Genomic DNA, 7,278 nt, shown 5'->3' with positions numbered 1-7,278 from the left:
GAGTTCTGATGGGATCCGGTGCATTAGTGCTGGTATGATCGCACCTGACATGCCATGTGCACAAAATCAGATTTAACGCATGCGGGGCGGCATGATCGAAACGCGATGGGCGTGAGCGGGGGAGGTTCTCATTTGTAGAGAAAGGAAGAAAAGAACTGGGAGAAATTGAAAGAAAAAAAGGGGTGCAACACGAGGACTTCCCAAGTGGTCACCCAACTTAGTACTACTCTCGCCCAAGCACGCTTAACTGCGGAGTTCTGATGGGATCCGGTGCATTAGTGCTGGTATGATCGCACCCGACATGCCATGCGCACAAAATCGGATTTAACGCATGCGGGGCGGCATGATCGAAACGCGATGGGCGTGAGCGGGGGAGGTTCTCATTTGTAGAGAAAGGAAGAAAAGAACTGGGAGAAATTGAATGAAAAAAAGGGGTGCAACACGAGGACTTCCCAAGTGGTCACCCAATTTAGTACTACTCTCGCCCAAGCACGCTTAACTACGGAGTTCTGATGGGATCCGGTGCATTACCCAATTTAGTACTACTCTCGCCCAAGCACGCTTAACTACGGAGTTCTGATGGGATCCGGTGCATTAGTGCTGGTATGATCGCACCCGACAGGCCATGCGCACAAAATCGGATTTAACGCATGCGGCGCGGCATGATCGAAACGCGATGGGCGTGAGCGGGGGAGGTTCTCATACGTAAGACCATGGCTGTGTTTTCCAGAGAAAAAGTTGTTTTAAGCGTTTTTGAAGTTTACGTTATAAATGATGTTCATGTAAGAGTTATATTTCCGCATTATAGATAAGCATGAGACGTTAGTAGTGACTGTGAGTGTGTGAAAATTTAGGGTCGTTACAGAAATCGTGGAAATATACGTTTCATCTTCTTCTTTTGTTTTTCTAAATCTGAACCTCCTTCCATGCTGGTTCTCATGAAAAAAATTTATGGTTCTAGAAACTAGACACAATAAGAGGAGTCTGTGGAAGAAAATTTGAAACAATTTGGATACTAGAAGCTCAAGAACGGAAGTATTAAAATGGTTTAGCTTTCTGTTAGAAACTCAATGTCAATCATTTATAGGAATGCTAGTAAATATATTAGATTAAATTTATATCCGTNAATTTGAAACAATTTGGATACTAGAAGCTCAAGAACGGAAGTTAGATCTTCATGGAATTATTAAAATGGTTTAGCTTTCAGTTAGAAACTCAATGTCAATCATTTATAGGAATGCTAGTAAATATATTTGATTAAATTTATATCCGTAGCCAAATTAATAGATTAAAAATAGAATGGTCAACAAAATTTGTAAACACTAAACACTAAGATAAGAAATGATTTGGAAACAAGATTTAGTAGAAATTTGGAATATATGAGAACAAAATTAAAATGCAACAGATAGGAAGAAAATAAGATTAAAGAATTAAAAACCACAAACTAAATATAGAGGGAAAAGAAAATACAAAGGACGTTGTCATATAATTTACAATGACCAATGTAAATTAGAGAAATAAGTGTGTAGAGTTCAAACTTGAAACTCATGTCATGGGCTTATATAAGTTGACTCGGATTACAAAGGACGGAATCGAACTTTCGTTAAAGATATATTCGTGACAACGACTTAAGCTAGCCAGGTAAGTGACCTTATTCTCGGTATGGTTATATTTGATGTTGACACGTGCCACGTGGTTCTGCACGTGTCATATATATTGATATGTGTGAATTGTCTGTGGATCGATATGCTTCTTATATGTTATGTATATGTTATAATATTTGAACTATATGATAATAATTATGGTACGATGTGTTTAATGATATGTTTGAGATAGGATACGAGAAGGATGCACAAAATGAAATGTAACAATAGGAGTAAAATACGTTCATGAAACGTTAAGGTTAGGTTACATACCAGAGTGATATGGATAAGAGAGATTGATGAAAGAATACGATTAGGTTACCGGTAGAAAGGGATAAGTTTGTGATAGATTTATAGAACAATAGCGTTAGGATACGTTCTTGTGATGATATGACTAAGATATGTTCACATAACGGTATGACTATGATAGGTATAAGAACGGTAAGGCTATGATAAGTTAGAGAACATATGACTACGAAGTGTTTACGTTATGACTTGTATATGATATGATACATTGTGATCCAATATGTCATGGTATGATATGTATATGATGAAATGTTATGTTAAAAGCATAGAACGTTAGGTTAGGTCTCTTAAATCGTGTGTATACAACATGTATGAATGACATGAAATTACGATAAATGACATGAATTATAACCCCGTTAGAATTATGTATGATTTGAGAACTGAAGAATGAGAAACGATATGATATGAATGATGAACGATATCTGAAACGATATGAAAAATGATATGATATGTACATAATGCTAGCGGGGTTGTATTAAATGATAATGAAAATGGAAAGATGTTGGGACCTCATGCATGATGTGTACTCATGAATTGGGGGATACCTCTATTCCATCACGAGGGTACGGACGCGTACATCCAATGGCAGGACAACGATCGTTATGTTTTTCATAGCGTTGCTATGACGGTTACTAGTTCTAACCGGGTGTTCGGCCTAGGGAGCGTCCCAGTGTATGCTCGCCCGACAAGTAAGGTGGCCCAACGGTGTGCGAACTGACTGGTGAGCCCATACCCGATATGGGTTGTGTGTATAGTATATGGTACACGTCCAAAATTATCCGTTAGAACAGCACCGTAGGAAGACAGATTGAAAGATAGATTTCATCATCTCATTCGCATGTGATTGTTGCATTTAACCTCAATAGTGGATGACATACTGAGTATTTCTTAAAATACTCAAGCCATGTGCTACTATATTTTTTTCAAGTTAAGGCAAGGCATTCCTGTACGACTGACGACGACATCGCAACTCGAGACCATAGTACATGCATAGGATAGTGATATTTATTTTCTTAGACTTAGGCTAGAATAAGATGTTTTTAACTTAACCGCTTATTTATTTTATTTCAGGTCTTTTATTGTGTCGTTTTAAAGATATTTTCAAAACACGTAAGTTCATGGCTGTGTTTTAAGATAAATGATATGTTTTATGGAATTTAAATGAAGTCTTTCCCATCCAATGTTTAGGATATGTATACAATAGCGACCTTAAATTAAGTAGAAAATTTCGGGTCGTTACATGTTAAGTAGCCACCTTAAACTTTTCTTAAGAAATACTTGAAGGAATCACTTAGATTTTTATATGAACACTAAACCAAGTATGATTTAAGAATATATTAAAGAAAAACTCAAAGAACCGTTAGTTAAGACCCTGAACTGGTCATATTACTCGAAATTTAAGTAACGTTAAAATAACCTATTAAAGAAACTTTGCTACCTATGAAATTTTAATGCTGGGAATATTATAGCATGTTGAGTTTATATATGAAATTTGGTGATCATTGGATAAGGATAAGTAGGTAAACCAAGAAATAGTGTAAAATGACCATAATGCCCCCTAAGGTAATTTACGTTTGATGATGTGGTGAAGTTTGAAAGCCATTGGAATTCGTTAAGTAGAAAATCCAAGAATTATAGGTAAAATGACCAAAATTCTCCCAGGACTATTATGATAATTCAAGGTCATACGCCTTTCAAATAACTTGCTACTTTTTATAAGGACTATTCCTAAGGACAAGAAGCTATGTTCAAGAGTTGAAGTTGATTAGAGCACGCTTGGAACCTAAACCAAGATAAAACCTAAGAAACGCCTAAAGAAAACATCTCAAGATTCAAGACCCTTCTAGAACTCTCGATGAATTCATTATGAATGTATGATTTTCTAGAATAATTCAGGCTAGCTATTATAATGGGTTCATATAATTATGAATGGATGTTACAACTTATGCCTCAAGGAATTAAGAACCCTAAAAACTTACATGGTTAATAACCAAGAACAATATCACACAAGCTCTACAATTACAAAGTAAGAAGAATGCTAGGTACCAATCAAGAATAAGGGACCAAGGTCCTCAGACACAAAAACTCAAGAATGCTAGGTAATACTATAATCATGTCCAGAGTGACACATGAACTCTCACCACGCGGTGATTTCTGAGGCCCAAGTTTTCCTCTTCTAGGTGGGATGCCTTGCACCATGTTTCCTTGCAGGATATCATGTTTGGCCTCACGTTTCCCTCACCTAGATGAGATGCCTTGCACCATGTTATGGGTACCCAAAGATTTGTAGGATGCCATGTTCATATATGTACCGATCACGTGACCATTATGGTCTATCATGGGAAGTAGTCTAGAGCCACGATGGAATAAGAAGAGAGTAAGTTACCTTAGCCAAGAATCTAGAACCTCCTAAGACCTCCCATGGTACAACATGCTCATGACTTAGACTACGCTGCTTGGAACGCATGAAGCCTTAAGCGTAAGTTTTCAAACTATGCCGCTAGGAACACATGAAGCCTTGGGCATATGTTTTAAGACTATATCGAACGACAAGCCCTAAGATGCAGGTTCAGACTACGTCGCTTGGAACACATGAAGCATTGGACGTAGGTTAAGGCAGTGTCACTCGGAAAGCATGAAGCCTTGGACACATGTTGTCAGGTACATGGCTAGTGCTGTAAATTCTAGGAGGAGTGCCTTGAAGAAAGAAACAATAATAGAACAAGAGCCTAGAAAGTACCAAGAACAAGACAAACATCAAGGACTGGAACATGAATCAAGATTCAAGTTCTAAGGATAAGAACCAAGAACCAAGAACCATAGTACTAAGGCCCTTATAGTTGCACAATCGTTGGCCCCGAAGGAGGATGAATTATGAGATCCCACATATATTGGAGAGAGGAGAGAGTGCTAGCGAGGATGCTGAACACTGAAGGAGAGTGGATTGTTAGATCCCACACTCATTGGAGAGGGTAACGAAACATTCTTTATAAGGTTGTGAAAACTTCTCCCTAGAAGACACGTTTTAAAAACTTGAGGGGTCCCAAATGGGAAAGCCCAAAGAGAATTAGACTGTTACAAATGGTATCAGAGCAAGACATCGGGCAGTATGCCAGTGAAAATGTTGAGCCCCAAAGATGGGTGGATTGTGAGATCCCACATCGATTGGAGAGAGGAACGAGTGTTAGCGAGGATGTTGGGCTCCGAAGGGGATGAATTGTGAGATCCCATTTCGATTAGAGAGAGGAACAAGTGTCAGCGAGGATGGTAGATTCTGAAAGGGGATAGATTATGAGATCCCACTTTGATTAGAGAGAGAAACGAGTGCCAGCCAGAACGTGGGGCCCTGAAGGGGGTTGATTGTGAGATCCTACATCGATTGAAGAGAGGAACGAGTGCTAGTGAGGATGCTGGGCCCCAAAGGAGGGTGCATTATGAGATCTCACATTCGTTGGAGATGGAAACAATACATTCTTTATAAGGGTGTGAAAACCTTTTTTTTGATAAGGGTGTGAAAACCTTTTCCTATTCTTAGTAGACGCATTTTAAAAACCTTGAGGGGAAGCTCAAAAGGGAAAGCCTAAAAAGGACAATATCTGCTAGCGTTGAGCTTGAACTATTATATATACTAAGTTAATACGAAGGTTAGTCTATGGCCCTCTAATAAGTATATGTAACGACCTGAAATTTAAGGTTGCTACTATATACTGTACCATAAACATTGAATGCAGAAGAATTTATTTAAATTTCATAAAACATAGCATTTATCTTAAAACACAGCACATGGCTTTAGTATTTAAAGAAATACTCAGTAAGTGACCCCACTATTGGGGTTAAATGCAACAATCACATGCAATGAGATGATAGAACTTATCTTTCATTCCATTCGCTGTCCTAACGAGTAACTTTGGACGTGTACCATATACTCTACACAAAGCCCATACGTGCGAGTATGGACTCACTAGCTAGTTCGCACACCACTGGGCCAATTTCCTTATCCGGTGGGCATACTCTGGGAGCCCCTTATGCCGGACACCTGTTAGAACTAGTAACCGTCACGGCAGCACTATGCAAAGCATAACGATAGTTGTTCTGCCATTGGATGTACGCACCATACCCTCGTGATGGGATAGGGGTATCCCCCAAATGCATGAGCACACATAATGCATGAGGTCCCAAAACTTTTCCATTTTCATTATCCTTTAATACAACCCCGCTAGCATTATGTACATATCATATCATTTTTCATATCGTTTCAGATATCATTCATCATTCATATCATATCATTTCTAATTCTTCAGTTCTCAAATCATACATAATTATAACGGGATTATATTTCATGCCATTTATCGTAATTTCATGTCATTCATATCATGCTGTATACACACAATTTAAGAGACCTAACATAACGTTCTATGCTTTTAACATAACATTTCATCATACACACATCATACCATGGCATATTGCATCACAATTAATGGTGTTAATATAACACATGCGGAAGCAATTTGGATCATAGGCTCTCTAAGTACATCAATTATAGTGAATTAGCTAGCATGTTCAAAAGCATTAAAACTCAATAAGTTTGAATACTAACCTTTTGTCGCTCAAGTTTCTTTTTCCTCACGAACCGGTTTCGAACTACCACTAGTGTCTTCTCCTCTATTCTCCGGCCTTAGAACAGGATTGTGGAATCTGGTGAGTGACTAAACTTGGGAGGGATTTAGTATATATGAAGAGAGAGTTTGTGAGAGGTTTTTCTCAAGGTTTTTTCCCAAGGGAAAACTTCCATGTACCATGATCACTCTATTTATAGAATCATGTTTGCATGTTCATGCAAATTTGAGATCGCCAAATTTTGACACTCAAAATTCCACTTAAATGTTTGGGATTATGTGGCAAGCATGCAAGTTTGAGTTCACCAAATTTTGACACTCAAAATTCCACTAAAATTTGTGGGGTTTATTTGGCAAGCATGCAAGTTTGGTTAAACCAAAATTTGACACCTCAAAATTCCACTAACTCACACATGGATCTTTCCATTAAATGAAGTCAACAGCTTGACTTTCTTCATTTTGATTCAACAATTAATTTGAATAATTAATTTCAAATTAAAGTAATATTAAATGATTAATTAAACTATTTAATTAATATTTAATATTAATTCAAATGTCAATCCCAATCAATTCCGACACATATTTAATTAAGATATTTAAATCTTATTTAAATATATCAGATTCTCTCTTTTTTGTTTAATTCGTAAATAAAACAAAAATGCGGTTAAATATATCGTATATATGTAGCGCATATTCTCTAATATGAATTCGAA

General features: G+C 37.5%; 1 non-coding gene across 1 annotated transcript; it reads right to left on the bottom strand.

The window, feature by feature from the left end:
• Positions 1 to 179: 179 nt before the first annotated feature.
• LOC111474842 lies at positions 180 to 298 on the bottom strand. The gene has a single exon (XR_002716194.1). It is a non-coding gene; the product is annotated as a 5S ribosomal RNA (ribosomal RNA).
• Between the last annotated feature and the right edge of the window lie 6,980 nt (positions 299 to 7,278).

Source organism: Cucurbita maxima, unplaced genomic scaffold, assembly GCF_002738345.1.
Source record: "Cucurbita maxima cultivar Rimu unplaced genomic scaffold, Cmax_1.0 Cma_Scf00713, whole genome shotgun sequence".
NCBI lineage: Eukaryota > Viridiplantae > Streptophyta > Magnoliopsida > Cucurbitales > Cucurbitaceae > Cucurbita > Cucurbita maxima.
This window is presented reverse-complemented; position numbering and strand designations above follow the sequence as displayed.